The 23247-nt window shown below is 43.8% G+C and overlaps 1 pseudogene; it reads left to right on the top strand.

The window, feature by feature from the left end:
* LOC103630882 (probable serine/threonine-protein kinase PBL28) overlaps positions 1-23247 on the top strand; it is a 44287-nt pseudogene that overhangs the window by 20078 nt on the left and 962 nt on the right.

Raw genomic sequence — 23247 nt, 5'->3', positions numbered from 1 at the left:
GATCCTTCTATTGGTAACTCGAGTTGGGTCGGCTAGCCCTTGATACAGATAAGCCGGGTGGACCCTGTCTTTCAGTGGCTGAATGTTTTTGAAAACGAAGTCAGCAACTATAGCTTCAGCAGTTAAACCCCTCTCTTTCAATAGCCCAACTTCAGCTAGCAGCACACTGGCCTCAGCCACCTCTTCGTCTGTAGGAGACTCGGTCCAGCTCGGAGTGCGAACATCTGGCTGTCTTCCTGACCGGGGGGGGAGAGAATTTCCATAGTTATCAACTATAAACCATTCCAGGCGCCATCCCTTAATGCTGTCTTTAAGAGGGATTTCAAGATACTCAGTTTTCCGTCCCCGGCGCATCTCCAAGATGGCACCTCCAACCAACTGATGTTGTCCCCCGGCCATCCCAGGGCGACAATGATACAGGTGTTTCCACAATCCAAAATGCGGCAGCACGCCAAGAAAGGCCTCACATAAGTGGACGAAGATAGAAATTTGCAGAATTGAATTAGGGTTCAGATGGGTTAGGTTGATGTGGTAGAAATCAAGAAGACCACGGAAAAAGGGAGAAATAGGAAGGCCAAGGCCACGGAGAAGAAAGGGAGCGTAAACCACAGACTCGTGAGTATCCTCCGTCGGGACCGTAGTCCCGTGGCAAATCCGCCAAGAACAGAGTTCCCGCGGAGGAAGAACCCCGATGGACACGAGGTGAGGGAGTTCGGTTTCAGAGATGATGGACGTGTGGTTACCTGCGAAAGGCAACTGGCTGTTGGGATCAATTGGGGGAATCACCACAGCGGAAGAACTCGCGATTTTCCTCTTGGGAGCCATCTCGATTTCACCAGCAAGCAAATTGGAGGCAAGCGCAGAGAGGATTTGGAAGCAGGAATGCAAAAACTAGGGCGCGGAAAGCAAAGGCGGCTAAAAGTGCAACTCTTATGGGATATTCTCGGACCAGATACCGTTTCAAAAAGTGCCCAGTCATCACTCGGCAGTCATTTCCGAAAGCCCAGCATGCCACGTGGTCATTCGGCAGTTATTTCCAAAAACTGGTGGGCCATCTCTTCACTCGGGTGTTAATCCTCAAAATAATTCGGCGTTGTCTCTAAATGCCGGCGTCACCACTCAGTCACTCGGCGTTGCCTCTAAAACGCTGATCTCGATCTCAAATAACTCGGCGTTGCCTCTAAAACGCCGACGTCACTACTCAGTCACTCGGCGTTGCCTCTAAAACGCTGATCTCGAGTTTAATCACTCGGCATTACTTCTAAAATGCCGACGTTGACCTTCAATCACTCGGCGTTGCCTCTAAAACGCTGACCTCGAGCTCAATAACTCGGCGTTGCCTCTAAAATGCCGACGTCACTATTCAGTCACTCGGCGTTGCCTCTAAAACGCTAATCTCGAGTTTAGTCACTCGGCATTACTTCTAAAAATGCCGACGTTGACCTTCACTCACTCGGCGTTGCCTCTAAAATGCTGATCTCGAGTTCAATAACTCGGTGTTGCCTCTAAAACACTGACCTCGGGTTCAACCGTTCGGTGTTACTTCTAGAAATACCAACGTTGACCCTCAATCACTCGTCGTTGCCTCTAAAACGCTGACCTTGAGTTAAATTGTTCGGCATTGCCTCTAAAATGCCGAAGTCACTACTTAATCACCCGGCGTTGCCTCTAAAACGCTTACCTCAAGTCTAATTGCTTGGCATTGCCTCTAAAATGCCGAAATCACTACTTAGACACTCGGCGTTGCCTCTAAAACGACGATCTGGGGTTCAACTACTCGGCATTACTTCTAAAATGTCGACGGCGACTTCCGATCACTCGGCATTACTTCTAAAAACATTGATACAGACTGCAATATTGCTTGGAAGCATCAATAAAACGATCAAGATGTTCGTCTACGGCCTCAAAAGACTCAGATTCACAGTCAAACGAAACGATTCATCAAAGGGAAACCAAACTCGTTCTTCATTCAAGGGAAGTGACAACATTTACAAATCAACTCATTATGAGTTGATACTTCCCTATTTCAACTACTAAACTACACTCTACTGCTACTACTACTACTACTACTACACTACACTATACTACTCTACATTACTAATACTACTACATTATCTAACTATACTACTTCTAATCTATACTAATATTTAAAAGGACCAGTGGCATCTAGCCACTGGCCCTGCCCCTGCCGCCGCCGCCGCTCTTGGTGCCGCCTCCGCCGCCGCCGCCCCTGGTGCCGCCCCTGTCGCCGCCGCCCCTGGTGCAGCCCCCGCCACTGCCGCCGTCGTCGTCGTCGTCGTCGTCGTCGTCGTCGTCGTCGTCGTCGTCACCGTCGTCGTCGTCGTCTTCGTCCCCGCCCTCGCCGCCGTCGTCCGAGTCCTCCTCCTCCGAGGAGTACTCGGACTCATCCGAGCCCTCGAGCCCGGAGCGCTCGACGGCCCGGATGTACGACCAGACCTCCGCGGCTAACCCCCGGGAGTCGTCCGAGTCATCGGACGACGCCGGGGGAGAGACGGGGGCCGGGGACCTCTCGGACTCGGAGGAGAACTCCTCCTCCGAGTACTCCGAGTCGCCGAAGTCCTCCGATGGAGGAGTCGGCTCGCGCTTGCGTTTCTTTCCCATGGAGGCAAGCAGAAAAAGAAGAGAAGGAGGCAGTAAGTAATAGCGAAGGGATGTGAAGAAACCAGAGGAACAACAGCGTTATTTATAGAAGAGAAAGGCAACTGCTCACCTCCAACCGCGGTCACTGAACAGTCGCTAAGCATTCAATATACACCTCCACCCGTCCAAAGACACGTCAGGCAGCGGACGCCGTTTCATGCAGCACTACACCCATTGGGACTCCAATCAACAGCGCAAAGGATATGATTACACTCGCCGTCCCATCACATTACAACTCAGAAGCAGCCGGTTAAAACACTCAGCGTACCAAGCCGTCCCTTGCCCACACCCATTGGGGGGGGGACGCCCAGGAATTGTCAGTATATTTTTCAAAATGGTCACATATGTGCAGAGCATGCAGTGAATGCCTCAAGACAAAAATGAGATATCAACAAGAGTTAAAGGGAAACCAAATATAGTCAGCAGAGTGCAAAATATGGTCGACAGACATGACTTGAAGACTAGACAGAGAACGTCCATCGAACGTCCAATCAGTCGCAGAGCAAATACACTATGCTACTCAGCAAGATATGGAAGGATTGCAAATTCAGTTGCAAAAGACAAAACACATGCTGACCTCCGAAGCATAATATTGATGACATAGCACGGATGACATCATGCCAACTTTTTTAAGCAGAAAGAGTATTCTACAGCAAAAGGACATAAAAAGAAGACCTTCAAGCGAATTATCCTCAAAAAATCCACTTGAAGGTCGGGGGCTACACCCATTGGGTGCACCTTCGGTGCACCCCATGGATTGTCATTCTAAGCCAGGATAGCACCAATTTCTAAGGGCATGGGACAAGATTAAGAAGCCAATCCTCAACCGGAATAAAGGAACACAAATGGAAGTAATCTCTGATGAAGACCTTCGAGTAGATTATTTTCTAAAATCTACTCGAAGCTCGGGGGCTACACCCATTGGGTGCACCTCCGGTGCACCCAATGAGGTTCAGAATCCTACAAAACAGGAATGCCGATCTCTAAGGCACAAGCACAAAGCTAGGATCTGGTCAACAAGTGATCGAAGCAGGAGAGAACAGCAAGGAGTCATCTTTCTTCAAATCACCTACAAGCTGGACCTGGGATCTTAGGGTTGATTACCTCTAAATTAACCCAAAGATCGGGGGCTTGTGGGGGATAGATATCCCCCGGGTCCACTAAAAGAGTAAAGGACCTCACGAAAGGCCCAAGGGCCCAATAAATCGTAAGGTTATTCTTTCGTGGGCCTGGGGAAAGACAACCAGCAACGCAGGGCGACATGAGGCCGGATTGGTACAAACCCAGATGGCCCATAGCGTCGAGCCATTGGCCGCAACAGAGATCCGACTTTCCCGCGTCGGGGCCTCCATGCAACGAAGCCACGCGAGGATAAGTCGGCGAGGGTTACGTAAAGGATAATCTCGAGAGGATCACTATCTTTTAGCCACTTGTTATTATCTTATCCAGGTGTACTGCCCCACGGTCGAGTATATAAGGCCTAGGGGGCACCCCTTCAGAACGATCGACCCATTACTTAGCCACCTACACCAACTCTCTGTATTCTTAATCCAGAGAGCTCTCTTGTAATCATATCCACCAAGCATACTCACCAGGACGTAGGGTGTTACGCATCTCCAAGCGGCCCGAACCTGTAAACCTTGTCCACTGTCTCTCGTGCGATCGGCACGAACCATTTTGCTACAGTTGTCGACACCTTCCTACTCCTAAAACACCTTGAGGGGCAACCCCAGGTGTGCGGTCGGACCCAAAACACCGACAGCCAGTAGATCCTTATCACTACTAGCTAAAAGTACGTCATCGACATACAGAACAAGGAAGATATACTTTCCTTTCTTAAACTTTGCATAAATGCAGTTGTCTTCCTTGTTTTCCTCGAAACCAAACTTTCTGATGGTCTGATCAAACTTGATATACCACTGTCTGGAGGCTTGTTTTAATCCATAAATGGACCTCCTTAAGTGACATCCCATGTGTTCTTTACCGCGCACGACGAAACCCTTTGGTTGTGCCATGTACACGTTTTCTACTAACTCTCCATTTAGGAATGCTGTCTTTACATCCATCTGATGGAGCTCTAGATCAAAATGGGCCACTAAAGCCATAATGATCCGGAATGAATCTTTCGTTGAGACAGGTGAGAAGGTTTCATGATAGTCAATGCCTTCTCTCTGTGTGAACCCTTTGGCCACAAGTCTTGCCTTGTATCTTTCTACATTCCCTTTGGAGTCATGCTTGGTTTTGTAGACCCACTTGTAGCCTACTGTTTTGGCTCCTTGGGGAATGACCTCTAAGTCCCAAACTTTATTCATTCTCATGGATTCTAATTCATCTTCCATGGCTGAAACCCATTTGGATGAATTTTCACTTCTCATAGCTTCTTCATATGTAGTGGGATCACCTTCTGCATCAATGTCCTCACTCATATATATCTCATCACTTTCTGTGTCTTCAGTTGTATAGACTTCATAGTCATCAGGGATCGCAGATTTTCTGATCCTCTGCGACCTCCTGAGACTTGGTTCTGGTTCGATCTCGGGCTCCTGCAATGGTGCGTCACTTGGCGCAACACTACCACTGTCATTTGAACTCTCCTGTGCAACCGGCTGAGAAGGGCCAGATTGCGCAGAAGGTGAAGCATCTTGCTCTGTAGTAGTTGCACTAGGTGATGCAACATTTGCAGCAGGGGTTTCACTCACAGTCGGTATGACTGCTGGTGGAACCTCAGCGGGTATCGAGAAGTATGGTTCTTCAACCATCGGAATTGGAACATGCATCCTCTTTTCCTGAAGGTCAACCTCTCTGAGTACCTTACTCCCCTTGATCATGTCATCCTCTAAGAAAATGGCATGTCTGGTTTCTATAAACTTAGTCTGTCTACCCGGGCAGTAGAATCTATAACCCTTCGATCTCTCAGGGTAGCCAATAAAATGGCAGCTAGTGGTTCTCTCATCTAGCTTTCCCTGTCCAGGATTAAATATTCTAGCTTCTGCTGGACAACCCCATATGTGAAAGTAGTTGAGCGTGGGCTTTCTGTTAGTCCACAACTCATATGGAGTTTTAGCCACTGATTTACTAGGGACTCTGTTGAGTATATGGATAGCGGTTTTTAAAGCCTCCATCCATAGACCCAATGGTAAGCTGGAGGAACTAAGCATACTCCTTACCATGTCCATTAGCGTTCTGTTTCGCCTTTCGGCAACCCCATTCTGTTGTGGTTCACCAGGTGTAGAATACTGAGCAACAATACCATTATCTCTTAGGAACCTCGCAAAAGGCCCTAGGACCTGTCCATACTCAGTATGGCGCCCGTAGTACTCCACCCCACGATCTGATCTAACAATCTTTATCTTCAAATCGTGTTGATTTTCTACCTCAGCCTTGAACTGTTTAAACTTGTCTAAAGCTTCTGATCTTTCCTTAATAGGATAAATGTAACCGTAGCGAGAGTAGTCATCTGTGAAGGTTATGAACGAGTCGAACCCATCTACTGTCCTAACTGGAAAAGGACCACAGATATCTGTATGAATAATTTCTAACACTCTCGTACTGTGCTTAGCATTTTTCTTAATCTGCTTCGCAAATTTACCCTTAATGCAATCTCTGCATTGCTCTAAGTCTGTAAAGTCTAAGGGATGGAGAATTTGTTCCTTAACAAGACGCTCTATTCTCCCCCTCGAAATATGGCCCAAACGATAGTGCCATAATTTCGACGAGGTCTCTCCATCACTTCGTTTTTTTTCCTGCCACTGATGGCTGGATCGTTTTCTGGTGTATCTAAGACGTTAACAACATCACTACGTGAAAGTAAATAAAACATATCTCATCGGACGGCGAGACCAACATCTTTATTACTAAATCGAATGATACACTGTCTGTCACCGAAGTGGCAATGAACATCCTGATCATCTAGTCTAGAAACTGAAATAAGATTCCTTCGCAAGGAAGGAACATAGAGTACGTCTCTCAACAACAGTACAAAACCATCAGATAAAATAAGATGAAGATCTCCAATGGCCTCAACTGCTGCTTCGACTCCGTTCGCCACTCTAATTGTTCTTTGGCCCTTTGGGAGCCTTCGGCTTGAACGGAATCCTTGTAGAGAATTGGCAACATGAACAGTTGCACCAGAGTCAATCCACCAAGAATAACTAGGATATTCCAAGTATAAAGACTCATCTACAAAAGTTACATGGTCCTTACCATTCTCCAGAAGATACTGCAGGAAATCAGGGCACTTCCTCTTGTAATGTCCTGTCTTCTTGCAGTAGAGGCAGGTATCAGGGGGACTAAGAAGCTGCCTGCCTGCTTTGGCTGGTTGTTGCTAGTAGAAGCCTGGTTATTCTGCTTAGCCTGCTTCTTGAACTTCTTCTTTGAGTTCTTGTTCTGTTTTGGGATATTGCCTTTGACAAAATTGAGAGAGTCTCCTTTCTGCTTCAACCTTTCCTCCTCCTAGACACACTGTGCCATGAGTTGGTCAAGGTTCCATTTATCTGTTACACTAGTATTGTACTGAATATGAAAAGTCTCAAACTCTTTAGGGAGAGACTTCATTATCATAAACACTACTAATTCCTCGTGCATGGGAGAATCGAGGTATTTGTTAAGCTTAGCAACGATGGAGATCATTTTCTCTATGAATGGTCTAACACCATTTCCATCGTACTTTGCATTGACAAATTCTGTCATCAAAGAACATGCATATGCCTTGGAGGACCCCTTAAAGTGAGAAGCTATCTTCTCAAGGTACTCCTTGGCAGTCGCACAATCTGGTATAGAACCCTTAAGAGGATCCTTGATAGTTCTCTTGATGACAATTAGACACTTGTCATTTGACCTCTCCCACTTAAGCTTGTCGATGCTGTATTGTAGCATCTTATGGTCATAGTTGGGAGTGCCCACTGTGGGCTCTGTTGGTCTATCAAAACGCAGTGCGAGATCTATCTCACCCACTGTGGTTATCATGTCAATATCCTCCCGCCAAGAGTGGTAATTATTACCATCTAGCGGTTTGATCTGAGAAATCTGGCTAATCAGCATGGCAGTGTGTGCACCTTTGCAAGATTAAATAGAAAAATATTTAGGACATCTGAAATAAAATACTTAATCATAGAACTTGCATGAATTAAATATTCAACGTTGGTCAAATAATAACCATGCCTGATCTACAAAAAATTTCTAGTCACAAATTCTAAACCATCGTTGGATGATCTAGAAAACATAAACTTGTATAAAATGTGGTAACAATATCCAACGTTGGTTAAAATATTCAATTACCACAAATTTTCTGAATTCTATGCAATTTAAACAATAATTAATCCACGTTGGTTTCATAATTAACTGAAAATTGCATAAAATATAAACAAAAATGTACCAAAGTACGCAGCGGAATATAAAATAGTCCAAAATATTCTCTGTAATTCTCTTCATCTGAGAAAAATGTTTCTAGAATTTTCTGAATTTTCTTTACTATTTTGCTAATTTCTTTACTATTCACTAATTCCAGGAAATAATAAAAGAATTCGTAATTTCGCTGAAAAATGGAAAGGCCAAATCGGCCTGGTCGGCCACTTGGCCCGGCCTCCTTCGGCCCGCGGGAGAGGGTGTGCGCGCCCAGGCCGCAACCTGGGCTTGGGCCGCGCATTTGGCCCACGCTCGGGCACAGGCGCTCACGCCCCGCCTTACCCTAAGCCGTCGGATCTGATCCGGCGGCCAGGATTGCCCGTGCACTGTAGCAGGTCCTATATAAGGCGGAAATCTCGGACCCTTGGGAAACCCTAGGGTTTTCCACGCCCGCGCCGCTATTCTTGGCCGACTCCATCTCTCTGTCTCTCCGGTTCTATCCGAGTTCGTCGCTCCCTGTTCCTCGTTCTTCTCTGTCTGTACCGGTGAGAAGGTGGGCCGCGCCGGCCCCACGAGCCCCTTCGCTGGCGAGCGAGCTCCCTCTGGTTGAGCTCGCCGCCGTCGGAGGAGAACTCGACGGGTGCTGTAGCCGGTGTGTTTCTCTCTGTACCTTGCTCAGGCCATCATTTCTTCCCTCTGTCCGGCGATCTGTTCACCGGTGAAAGAAACGACCTCGCGGGCCCTTACCGCCGGTGGACGCGTCCCCACGGGAGGGTGTGCCGCCGTCGGTCGGTGGCTAGCGTTTGGTTGTGTTGGCCGGCGTCGAGGGTAAGTGGCGGCTATGTGGTCAACTCCATAAACCTTCTCTCCCCTAGATCTAACCCTCTACTCGATTCCATATTTTTTTCTGTGATGAATTCTTGTAAGAAATGTACCTTGATGTAACTTGGAATCGAGTTTTGGAGGTTTCTACGTAGATCCGGGGCCCTTATGCATTTCCTGTTCATGGTCAGTGCATCTGTGCACTTCGATCCGGTCGGTTTATGGGGAAAACAGTTAGTTTTCTATCCCTAATCTGTTCTACGCTTTCTATTACTGTTCTCTGTTTCTGGCCGTGGATCTCAAGATCTCGTGCCTTGTGCGGTCCCTGTGATGCGGATAAAACGATTAGGGTTAGGTTGTAAACCCTAACCCTAGACCGTCTCTCTGTTTTGTTTTCTCGGATCCATGGGTATGGCCGAGACTAAGTCTCATTGTGGCCTAAAACCCTAGAACTTAGGGTTAGGTGAAAACCCTAACCCGAGAGAACCTAATCTCATTTCTCGATCTAAACTGTCTTTCTGTTCTCGGGGTGATGAACGATGATGAAAAAAAACTGAGTTCAATCACTTTGTCCCGAGACCTTTCTGTGATCTCAAAACCGATGTGCGGATTAGGAGATCTAGGGGTCTTAGGTTGGCTCCGATACCATTGTTAGATTCTATGGTGCCTAGGATCGACTCCTAAGCCCCTAGAATACCAATCCGTAACTGCAAATCCTCAATGACGAGTAGATCTATTCTACTGAGAGGAACAGGGGTACATACCTTCGTTGTTGTTCATCGCAGCAGCCATGGCGGCGGTGTCTTGCATCGAAGACCCGCCTCCTCCTCCGCTTCCCTGCGTGTTCCGGCGAGGAGACTGGTTCCCGTCGCTGGTCGGCTGTGGATCGTCTCCTCCAGTGGCACCTGCAGGGGGAGGGTCAGATCCGGTTCCCGTTGGGGAGATCACCGGATCAGACGCCATAGATCGCAGTCTTCCAGTCACTCCGAGCGCCTAGGTGATGGGAACCTGGTGGAATGTCGATTAGGGTTTTGTGGTCGAGCGTTAGCGTTGGCTAAACCTGTTGGCCCCCTTAATCGTATTTATATGGCGTCGTGTGACCGGAGGGCTGCAACCAACGGTTAGGATAGCCCCCCCGATCAGGGGCGCGGTTAGACGGCTAGGATTTGCTCTACCTCGGTTCCTGTTAACCGGCTCGTGTAGAGGACACATCCCAACAGAAGTGACTCTGTGCTACCATGGGAAACAAGAGTGAAGATCCTGAGGGATTGTGCATCTGTCCTGAGGTTTCTTCACACACACCCTGATGGATGCATTGTCCATAGAGACATCAAGGTGAGAATAATGCTGGTTGAAGTTTGCACTTTGCAGGCATATTACATATATAACAACATGAGGTTGCTTCATTCTGAACCATCCATAACGTGCTCTTGCTAATGGAAATGGAACTCGATCTTGAAATAATGGGATCGATCTCAAGTTCTCTTCTCATTGTTGCATTGCAGCTCACAAACATCTTGCTGACAGAGAACAATGTGCCAAGGCTGGCTGATTTTGGGCTGGCAAAGATGCTACAAATGGAGGAGACCAAGGTGTTCACAGATGTGAGGGGAACCATTGGGTACATGGATCCCGAGTACATCACACACTCCAAGCTCACTTGTGCCAGTTGTAGGGTCGAGATGGCGGACTAGAGGGGGGGGTGAATAGTCCTTTCTAAAACTAATTACAATGGCTAACACAAATAAATACGGAATTAAAACTATTTTGGTTTAGCCAAGACTACACTCCTCTAACTATTACAAACACCTGACAAAAGATTCTAATTGAAACAACTAAGGTGCCAAGATAGTGAAAGAGCTCTCCCATACAAATCTAGTTAGCAACGACATATAAATTATGCAAATGTAATTTTAAGCATAACGATAGCTCCTAAACATACTAGTAAGCAAAGAGCACAAAGCACAAGCACTACTAGAGAGAAGCAACTACTTAGCTACACAAGCTAAGTAAAACAGATTAGCTACACAAGCTAACAACAAGTGAGCAACTATTTTATTATAGGTATGACTAGATATACAAGAGCATACACGAGCAACAAATACTCACTAGCATAAGTATATGAACAAGTAAATACAAGCTAGTGAGGAAAGTTGCAAACCAACGAGAAGATGATGACACGTTGCACAATGATTTTTTCCCGTGGTGTCGATGACTTGCCGGTCACCCCTAGTCCACGTTGAGGTAGATTCAAAGCTCCCAACCGCTCCTCTATCAAGTCTCCACTTGATCTCTTGAGCCGGATTGGTCAATGAACCCTCAAACCTCGATTCCACTAGAGTTGCTTTTCACCGCTCCGGCGAGGCAAGCACAATGCCTCTCACAATCACCACCGCGGCCTCTTCACAATCTCCTTTGAAGAGCTCACGGGGAACCACCACCAAGCCGTCTAGGAGGCGGCAACCTCCAAGAGTAACAAGCCAACGACCTCACTTGATGATCTCCCTAGTGCCTCAAAGATCAACAACTTGATGCAATGCACTAGATGGCTCTCAATCTCACTAGAATGCAATCCCAACCAATATGAGTGAGAGAGAGGGAGAGGAAGGGCTCCAATATGCTCACAAGTGTTCCAAATGGCCTCATCCTTACTTTCAACCCGGGCAACACAAGGATATATAGCCCCCTCTCCAAAACTAGCCGTTATGGGCCAATTTCACCTTTTCTGCGCACATGCGGACCGTCCGCGCCCTAGGGCCGGACGGTCCGCCGTACAACATAACGGCTATAATGACCGTTGAAACATGTCAGAGCTGACCCAAAAGGTGGGTCCGGATAGTCCGCCCTTCAAGGCCAGACCGTCCGCGACCTGGCAAATTCAAACACCCGAGCCTCGGATCAAACTGAGCTAACACACGCGGACCGTCCGGCTATAAATCCCGGACGGTCCGTGACCTGATACTGTACTGTCCGGACTGGCCCCCCGGACAGTCCGTAGTACAAATCAATAAAAACACACAGTCCCTGTCCAAAAACGATTTTGATACTTGCGGACCGTCCGCCCCTCACAGGCGGACCGTCCGGCTATAAATCCAGGGACTGGCCCGAAGCCACCCTTCTCGGGTCATGACTGTGGACGGTCCGGCCCTAAGGCTCGGACGGTCTGCAGTGCAAAAACTTCACGAAACACAGAAACTCCGCGTTTCTAACCATCATCTCAAGTTAGACCTGCGGACGGTCCGCCATGCTGGCCCGGACGGTCCGCGGTACCTCAATTCAGCCCACATTCAAGAAATCGCTTTTGAATAAGTTTCTTTCACGAACCAAAGCGTTGTTAGCCCTCATGCAAATGCACCAACTATATGAGCAATGAGGCACTAAAGACATGTCAAGTAAGATAATTGACCCCTCTTGATAGTACGACTATCTAGCCTACTAACCCGGTCAATTATCAACCTCTAAGCACCTTTTGACCGGTAAAACAAAAACCTATTGTTATACCTTTGCCTTGAGCATTCAATTCCATCTCCTTCCTGCTGACGACGGCGTTTCTCCAGGGCGTCTCGAGCCCTCCTCCGCCTGCGGGCCCGAGCCTTCTCCGCATCCTTTTTCTTCTTCTCCTCCTCATGATGAACAATGGGCATCCATAAGTGTAGCCAACCATGATACCTTTTACCATTTGTTCATAGCATGAAGTTCCTCCACCATCATCATTAAGCCACTTGATCAATAGCCTAGATCAACACATGGCTTGATAATTCTGTAATGATATGATCCACTCCATGTTATCACATGGCCTTCTTGGTTCATCAATCTCAACATAGCTTGCTCTTCACCATTGCTTTATGTCCATCGGTGCTAAGTCCTTGCTCTTGCTTCACCGCCACGCGGTCCCTCACACATGAGCCTTTGACTTGCCCTTCACACTAGCCACTTGGTCCATCGAAGCCAAGCCATATCTCTTGATCTTCTCCATATAGCCACATGACACCATGTCATGTCTTCATATGCAATGAGCTCCTTTATCACACTAGTTGAGCATCTCAATATCACCAAGCCACATCATCACCATGGCTAAAATAACTCACACTAGTGTACCTGTGGACTAATCACCTGTGTATCTCAACATAAACACTTATTAGTCCACATAAGTTGTCAATCAATTACCAAAACCAAACAGGGTCTCACAATCTCCCCCTTTTTGGTAATTGATGACAACTCTACAAAGATTTGTCGTTTTTGTTCTTTTCAAAGCTAGCTTTTCACACAAGTGTAAATTGCTAGTTTGTCAAAGTTCTTATGTTCCTTATCCAACTTTAAGCTCATTTGTTAAGATTTGGATAAGCACCATAAAAACGGTTTGGTAGTGATATCCTCGCCTACATGTGTGCTTGGATGGTTTGGTTTCAAGCTTACACACATGCAAAGATATGAAAATTGAGGGGACATTATCACTACCACATGATGCTAAAGTATACAAAATAGAAATGTACCTTTGTAGCGTGTTTACTACTTTTCATTTCTTCCTTAGCATCATCTTGCTAGAAACAAGTGAAACTAGATACCACATGAGATCATAATAAATAGGATTCTAGTTACTCCTTTCACACTAAGACTAGTCTTATAAATATCACTAAATCAATCATCATCCAAGTCTTAGTTCTAGCAAACACTTACACACAAGTATGTAGGAATATAAGACAAATGTGATGCAAGCAAGAAATGTAGTGCACAAACAAATGCATCATTCACGAGCTTGCTCCCCCTACTTGTGTGCATCTCTTGTTCAATAAAATATCATACCAGTATACTTTGCTCTTGATCCATTTGTATTCATTCTAACTCAATTGACCAAAAGCTCCCCCTGAGTTCATGTCCAATTTTCTCTTGTGCATATTTCCATATCTTTGTTCCAACTTGTACATTTACATATCTTTGTTCCAACCTCTCCCCCTTTGTCATTAATTACCATAAAAAGGGTTGTTCTAAAAATGTACTTGTGAATATTATATCAACTTGAAAGTACTCAATAAGTTTTTGATGGACACCATATGCATGACAAAAATCCTTGACATCACTTGCATGAACTTATTTTAGGAGAGAGTTGATCTCTTGAGTTGATGATCACTTAAGGTTGTGGATCACTTGAAGTCTTGTACCACTCAAAGGATATCAATTGTATGATTGATCTAGAAACCACTTAGTGAATACCAATTGAAGGAATAATATTGGCCTAGACATTTCTCTGTAGATATTGATGCCACTTGAAGGTTTTGATATTCATTTGCATTGGTATCTTCTTCATAAGTCATCCTCATGAGCAGCTCAATATGTGACTTAACCAAATAGATTTGCTTAAGCTTCCAAGTTCGGGTTGAACCCTCTTTAAGCTTCTTCACACGCATTAAGCGGTTATCTTATCGAGGTTGTTCTTGTAGCTTGTTGCAATCCAAAATAAATTAAGTACATGGGTTCACTTTGCTCATGAACAAACTCATATGCTACCACTAGTTTCAATCAATGAAAATAACCAATAGTGGTAGAACATGAATTTAAATATTTCATTTAATATGCATGATACTATTAAGTATGTACTATATGCACTAACCACATACTAGTAGGGGATGATATGATCATGCACATCACAATGATACCTTTGCTATGTTGGAGTAGAGGATAGTCAAGATTCTTTTGATTAGCTCTCCAATAGCAATGTGAAGTCCAATTTAATAGCTTGGTGAAGACCAATTATCAATAAGAAATCCATTCTTCACCAGTATGAAGTCGAGAACCCATTTAAGATCAAGTGCACAATTTGAATGTTGTAGTTCACATGCATTTGTTCCTTCAATACCACTTGTATGTGAGAGAATTATGAATTTGCACGGAATATAGGAATATCACTTGTAAGGATGATACCACTTGTGGAGATATTGGTCCAGAAAATTCCTTTGTTTATGCAAGACTGCTACTCACGGACGGTCCGCAGTGGGAGCTCGGACTGTCCGTGGCCTGATCTCTCGGACTGTCCGTGGCCTAGGACCGGACGGTCCGAGACCTGGAACTTGCATTCCATTGAGCTGACTGTTAACTTCTCAATAGTTGAATTTTAAAATAGGATCATTGAACTTTATGACTGCACCAAGCATTAGTATTCAACCATATATAAATAATTTGCATGAATGTACATGATTTGAGTATAAGTGATCATGAATTGATGTCAAACCAAAAATACTTGGAAAATACTCAAAATCAATCCATGTTTGAAACATCAATCATATTTGCTTGATTTGCCTTTGAATGTGTTGCTTGCTCTCTTTCTCGGTCAATCTTTTGATTGCTCCAATTAAGTACCACTTTGCCTCTAGCAATCCTTTTCTTACTTTTTGGTGAGGAGTAACCAATTTGAACATATGGAATCTCTTTTCACTGAACTTCATGAACAAGCTCAAAAGAGATGTCGTTAGTAATACAAGCACAAAATTCTCTTTTATAACACTTTGAATATATAAAGTAGGCAGATACTTAAACAAGGAAACCTTATTATATGAACTAAAATTCTCTTAATCTTCAATGCTTAATTTTAACAAATTAAACATGCATGATAAATTGATTAAGTTCAAAGGCTAATTTTAAATCATATCATGGTGAGTATTTAATGTAGAAGAAATAAATCCAAATGTACAGGAGAGAATACATCACATAGTTTTGGATTGCTCTTCTTTATACGTTTAATTGCATAGTCCATTGAGAAACTCATTCTCATGTTGTGAAACTACATAGATCACTTAGGTAAAAACATTAGTTTCACAACTCTAGTCATATAGAGAATTCCCCTTTTTGATAAGTGCTTTAAGAATTTGAATTTCTTACTTAGCACCTTATTCATTCACGAACACGGGTTTTTTTTCTTTTATGTCTAGATCATGGCAATAATAGAGTAATCAAATTGAAATGTGCCAAGAAATACTTACAACCAATTTAAGCATTTGGATTGCCATATGTAAGAAAGAAGATTATGCAATCGGTTATATGATAACCTCGACTTTGATCATCTTTGGTCTTGATCTTCAACTTGGAGTACCAAGATAAGTGCCAAAATATTTCTCAACAAATATCCTTGTACCCCTTCACTTTCCATGATTATAGATCAATTAAAAACCAAACTATGGTCTCTCAGACAACTTATGTGATTTATCCTATATGAGAGCCTTCCAATCAAAGTGACTTTCAATATTTCAAATACTTGTCACTTATGACAGATTCTGTATACTCCAAAGAAACATTCATAAATTTTGATGTACAGATCCTATGACCACGACAATTGGTGGAGATGTGCTTTAATAGGTCTGCTAACAGCTGTAAAAAGTTGAGACTCATTTGACTTCATATGTGCTGACAGCCATAACATCTCCCACGGTAGGTACATGCTGAAAACTGCTGTGTTTGTGCTGACAAGATTGACTTAATCAAGAAGTTTCACTTATCCAATGATTATGAAATTTGCACAGACTTTGCTATCATATGCATAGAGCAAGTAAACTGAATTTCAAGCCAATCCAAATAGATTTGATCATTCAAACATGGTAAATGAAGTCTCTTGAATTTATTCAACATAAATCAATCCAAGCTTGATTATTTAGCAAATTGTCCATTCAATCATCTTATAGCAAGCAACATATGCATATATATCCAATTCAATCAACTCATATGCATTCAAATGAATTTGATCAACAGATATTATACTTCATATACCTCATGATCATCCAATAGCAAGTTTGAGCTTAACTTATTTGCAATCCATTCATAATTTAACCAACTTGAATAAAGCACTTGTATTTGGTAGAATTTGGACTGCAATTATTATTGACTTGGCATTGGGATAGAATTTTATAAGTCTTCAACACTTAATTCAACATATGATGATTAAATGAATATTATTGAATCAAGCCTCCAACGCCCAAGGTACCTGTTCATGATCATCCACGTTTTGATGGTACCCAAACTAAGTTGGGTCCTCTTAAGTTAGGAGCAACATACTTAGGCATTGCCTTAGTATGAATAGCGGGATGTTTTGCAATTGCAACAAATGAGGTGCCATTGCCATCCTTTCTAAGCATAATATTCTTATGAATTAAAATAGGCTTCGAATTGTTACCTAAGGGACATGAATTTGCCATGTGTCCCCTTTCCCGACATGTGTAGCAAGTTCTCTTTGTTTGAGCCTTCTCTTTCTTTCTCAAATTTTGCTTCACATTGTCTTGCCTCTTCTCATTTGCTTGAGCCTTCTTCTCAAGACTGTTGGGACACCTTGAGGCAAAGTGACCCATATCATCATACATGTAGCACTTGATTTGAGCCAAATCATCCTTCTTCTTTTGATTTGTGATCATCATGTCATATTGATTATATATTGAATGCCTTCTTCTTTCTCTTCTTGTTTTCCCCACATCACCATTATATTCATGGTTAATCTTGATTTGCTTTTGGGCATTCTTCTTTTGCTCAACTCGTGACTTTGGTTGAGGCTTCACTTGTGGATTCACTAGTTTCTTGGTTGGGCACATTGAGGTGAGGTGACCCCAAGTGTGGCACTTGAAGCACTTGTCATGCTTTAGCCTCCATTCTTCCTTCTTCAACTTGAGCTTCCTTTTATTGGGGCATGCCTTTGCAAGATGACCCATCTCATGGCATTTATAGCACATGAAGTGAAATATCTTATTTCCTTTTAATTTCAATTGCCTGCCTTTGATATTGCTCTTGTTGAAACCAAGGCCACTCTTGTCATCATATCTTATTTGATTTTTCATTATAAGATCATGACTAACTTTTGATTTATGCCACCTCTCAAACATGTTGCTTGAATTCTTCACTTTGTTTTTGAGCTTATTATTTTCCTTCAAAAGGTTAGTTCCACAAGACAAGGAAGAATAATAATAATCTATAGTTGAAGAACATGACATAGCTAATAAATCATCACAAGAGGTGGATACATTCTTCTTATCTTCATCACATGGATTAGCATCATTTTGAAATTGATCATATAAATCATGTGATGAGTTCTCACTAGTTTTAATTTCTTCACTATAAATCTTGTTAGTGAGAAAAACATGATCTTGTATCAAATTTTCATGAGCAACACTAAGTTCCTCATGACTCAATTTTAGCTCCTCATGTGAACAAGTAATAACATAAAGTAGATGTTTTTGTTGTTCACATGAATACTTTAGAAATGAGTTTTCACTTTCCAAATTTCTTGTTTTATCTTTCTCATTTTCTAAATCAATGTTCATGCTAGCAAGTCTATCAACAAGCTCATCATATGAATATGAATGATTAGTCACATTAGCATTATATACATTCGTATTACCTTGTGACATCAAGCAATGTGGTGTAATGGATGGGCTTGTAGTAGCAATATCATCATCCGAGCATGAACAATCACCATAATCATCAAGTATGCTTGAGATAGAACAATCATTTGCATTACTTGAGTTTGAGCCAACACAATCATGATTATCAAGTGAACTTGTGGTATGTCTTTCATCTTTATCACTTGACCATGAGGTGGAGCGATCTTCCACAACCACCGTGTTGAGGATGTGCTCCACATCCTCGCTAGAGATCCTTCCATATACGCCATCAAGATATGTCCAAATATCATGGGCGGTCTCCATATACATAATTTCCTTAAACACCTTATCACTTATCCATTGATATAAAATGTTAGTAGCTTGGTGTTCAAGATGTAAGCATTTCTCTTTTTCTTGGGTGAGATCTTTTGTGTTCTCATCAAAGGGTTTATAAAAACCTACACTTATGATCCACCACAATTTTGCATCAATTGTATGAAAATAATGACTCATGCAAGTTTTCCACTGTGCAAAATGTGTGCCATCAAAAATATGTGGTTCACAAGTAATCTCTAGCCCTTTAGTCGCCATCCAGCTTACTCTCGGGTCGGTTAAGACCCCCAAATGAGAGAACCAGCCTCTGATACCACTTGTAGGGTCGAGATGGCGGACTAGAGGGGGGGGGTGAATAGTCCTTTCTAAAACTAATTACAATGGCTAACACAAATAAATACGGAATTAAAACTATTTTGGTTTAGCCAAGACTACACTCCTCTAACTATTACAAACACCTGACAAAAGATTCTAATTGAAACAACTAAGGTGCCAAGATAGTGAAAGAGCTCTCCCATACAAATCTAGTTAGCAACGACATATAAATTATGCAAATGTAATTTTAAGCATAACGATAGCTCCTAAACATACTAGTAAGCAAAGAGCACAAAGCACAAGCACTACTAGAGAGAAGCAACTACTTAGCTACACAAGCTAAGTAAAACAGATTAGCTACACAAGCTAACAACAAGTGAGCAACTATTTTATTATAGGTATGACTAGATATACAAGAGCATACACGAGCAACAAATACTCACTAGCATAAGTATATGAACAAGTAAATACAAGCTAGTGAGGAAAGTTGCAAACCAACGAGAAGATGATGACACGTTGCACAATGATTTTTTCCCGTGGTGTCGATGACTTGCCGGTCACCCCTAGTCCACGTTGAGGTAGATTCAAAGCTCCCAACCGCTCCTCTATCAAGTCTCCACTTGATCTCTTGAGCCGGATTGGTCAATGAACCCTCAAACCTCGATTCCACTAGAGTTGCTTTTCACCGCTCTGGCGAGGCAAGCACAACGCCTCTCACAATCACCACCGCGGCCTCTTCACAATCTCCTTTGAAGAGCTCACGGGGAACCACCACCAAGCCGTCTAGGAGGCGGCAACATCCAAGAGTAACAAGCCAACGACCTCACTTGATGATCTCCCTAGTGCCTCAAAGATCAACAACTTGATGCAATGCACTAGATGGCTCTCAATCTCACTAGAATGCAATCCCAACCAATATGAGTGAGAGAGAGGGAGAGGAAGGGCTCCAATATGCTCACAAGTGTTCCAAATGGCCTCATCCTTACTTTCAACCCGGGCAACACAAGGATATATAGCCCCCTCTCCAAAACTAGCCGTTATGGGCCAATTTCACCTTTTCTGCGCACATGCGGACCGTCCGCGCCCTAGGGCCGGACGGTCCGCCGTACAACATAACGGCTATAATGACCGTTGAAACATGTCAGAGCTGACCCAAAAGGTGGGTCCGGACAGTCCGCCCTTCAAGGCCGGACCGTCCGCGACCTGGCAAATTCAAACACCCGAGCCTCGGATCAAACTGAGCTAACACACGCGGACCGTCTGGCTATAAATCCCGGACGGTCCGTGACCTGATACTGTACTGTCCGGACTGGCCCCCCGGACAGTCCGTAGTACAAATCAATAAAAACACACAGTCCCTGTCCAAAAACGATTTTGATACTTGCGGACCGTCCGCCCCTCACAGGCGGACCGTCCGGCTATAAATCCAGGGACTGGCCCGAAGCCACCCTTCTCGGGTCATGACTGTGGACGGTCCGGCCCTAAGGCTCGGACGGTCTGCAGTGCAAAAACTTCACGAAACACAGAAACTCCGCGTTTCTAACCATCATCTCAAGTTAGACCTGCGGACGGTCCGCCATGCTGGCTCGGACGGTCCGCGGTACCTCAATTCAGCCCACATTCAAGAAATCGCTTTTGAATAAGTTTCTTTCACGAACCAAAGCGTTGTTAGCCCTCATGCAAATGCACCAACTATATGAGCAATGAGGCACTAAAGACATGTCAAGTAAGATAATTGACCCCTCTTGATAGTACGACTATCTAGCCTACTAACCCGGTCAATTATCAACCTCTAAGCACCTTTTGACCGGTAAAACAAAAACCTATTGTTATACCTTTGCCTTGAGCATTCAATTCCATCTCCTTAAATGATGAACAATGGGCATCCATAAGTGTAGCCAACCATGATACCTTTTACCATTTGTTCATAGCATGAAGTTCCTCCACCATCATCATTAAGCCACTTGATCAATAGCCTAGATCAACACATGGCTTGATAATTCTGTAATGATATGATCCACTCCATGTTATCACATGGCCTTCTTGGTTCATCAATCTCAACATAGCTTGCTCTTCACCATTGCTTTATGTCCATCGGTGCTAAGTCCTTGCTCTTGCTTCACCGCCACGCGGTCCCTCACACATGAGCCTTTGACTTGCCCTTCACACTAGCCACTTGGTCCATCGAAGCCAAGCCATATCTCTTGATCTTCTCCATATAGCCACATGACACCATGTCATGTCTTCATATGCAATGAGCTCCTTTATCACACTAGTTGAGCATCTCAATATCACCAAGCCACATCATCACCATGGCTAAAATAACTCACACTAGTGTACCTGTGGACTAATCACCTGTGTATCTCAACATAAACACTTATTAGTCCACATAAGTTGTTAATCAATTACCAAAACCAAACAGGGTCTCACACGAGTGACATATACAGTTTTGGTGTTGTCGCTCTGCAGCTTCTGTCATCAGGAAGGAAGGTCATAGAATTCGACATTGTTGCGCGTGATTCACTTACCAAGAAGGTAACAAGGTCATAGAACTCTGCAGCTTCTCATATATTTCTCAGATGATATATACGCCAAGCATGAGGAAATGATTCTACAAACTTCAGAAGCAGCAACTGTTTTTTCCCATGTTTACTGAGCAAGGCCCGGTTATCTTCATTTATAGTATTATGATCCCTTGTACTATCCTTCTATCAACACATTTCCTATTTCCATTAAATACTTGACAATGTTAAGTTTTTATTTCTTCGTCTGAAGGCCAAGGATGTAGTGACTGGGAAAAAACCACTGGAGGAATTAGTAGACCCACGTGTTAGGGATGATGTTATCATAGAAGATTTCGTGCTAATACTGAAAATCGCAGTCCTTTGTGTTGCGAGTTCAAGTGTAGGGCGCCCCACCATAAAGGACGTGTTCGAGGAGATGGAGAAAGCCTTGAGAAATACAACCATAAAGGTTCAAATTTTATCATCTATTACATAGTCTTTTAAGCTGTTCTATGATGGATCCATACTCTTTAACTAATGTAAAAATTTTCTTTTAACTAATCAATTTTAAAACTAAATTATTTTTCTTTGGAAACAACAGTTGTTTGATAATTTTTTACTAATATTTAAAAAGTGTTTAATCGTTTGAGCAGCTCAAAATTAAATATATTACACAATACATATATAAATTTATGAATACACACACGTAACAACAGCCAATGATAGATGGAGATCGGTCAGGGCAGAAGATCCATCGCCACCTCGCGCGACGCGTCTTTTGATTAGATGAATAAAGCTTATCTGATTAAAGGGAAGGATCTTATCTAATCAAATACGTGCTTATCAATATCCATATTTTTCTACCTATAAAAGAAAAGCCCTAGCAGCTGCCAGGGTTTTTTTTCGGGGGGGGGGGAGGGGGGAGGGGGGACGGACGAACGCGCAACAGCCACCAGAGGACCGCCTAGCCACCACGCATGGCCAGTCCACGCCGACAGCGCCAGAGGGAGCACCAGGGAGGAGATCGGAGCCAGCCGCCACCAGGAACAATTCCCAGTCGCCAACGTCGCACGCCAGCCTCACGCAGCAGATCATTAGCAGCACGTGCAACAGCCAGCATCCAATCCACCAGATGGCATTCGTATTCAATGGTGAGATTAATGTTTAATCTATTATTTACTTATTATCTGCCCTACAGTGTCTAGCCTGTCGAAGCACCCTAGGACTTGCGTTGTAAAACAACGCGTCCAGGAAGATCCGATGATTTATTCCGGATGTCGAAGCGCCCTAGGATTTGCGTTGCAAAGCAACGCGTCCAGGAAGATCCGATGATTTATTCCGGATGTCGAAGCCCCTCAGACTTGCGTTGTAAAGCAACGCGTCCAGGAAGATCCGATGATTTATTCCGGATGTTGAAGCCCCTCGGACTTGCGTTGCAAAGCAACGCGTCCAGGAAGATCCGATGATTTATTCCGGACGTCGAAGCCCGTCGGACTTGCGTTGCAAAGCAACGCGTCTAGGAAGATCCGATGATTTATTCCTGATGTCGAAGCCCCTCGGACTTGCGTTGCAAAGCAACGTGTTCGGGAAGATCCGATGATTTATTCCAGATGTCGAAGCACCCTAGGACTTGCGTTGCAAAGCAATGCGTCCAGGAAGATCCGATGATTTATTCCAGATATGGAAGCACCCTAGGACTTGCGTTGCAAAGCAATGCTTCCAGGAAGATCCGATGATTTATTCCGGATGTTTATGCCGGATTAATTTAATTTGATAATCTGACGTTGCGCTTGCGTTCTAGATTAGTCTAAAAATCTGATGGTTATGCCGGATTGATCTACTAATCTGATGGTTATTCCGGATTAATCTAAAATCCGATGTTTATGCCGGGTTGAATTGATTTGATCATCCGATGT

This window comes from Zea mays, chromosome 6 (assembly GCF_902167145.1).
Source record: "Zea mays cultivar B73 chromosome 6, Zm-B73-REFERENCE-NAM-5.0, whole genome shotgun sequence".
Classification (NCBI taxonomy): Eukaryota; Viridiplantae; Streptophyta; class Magnoliopsida; order Poales; family Poaceae; genus Zea; species Zea mays.
This window is presented reverse-complemented; position numbering and strand designations above follow the sequence as displayed.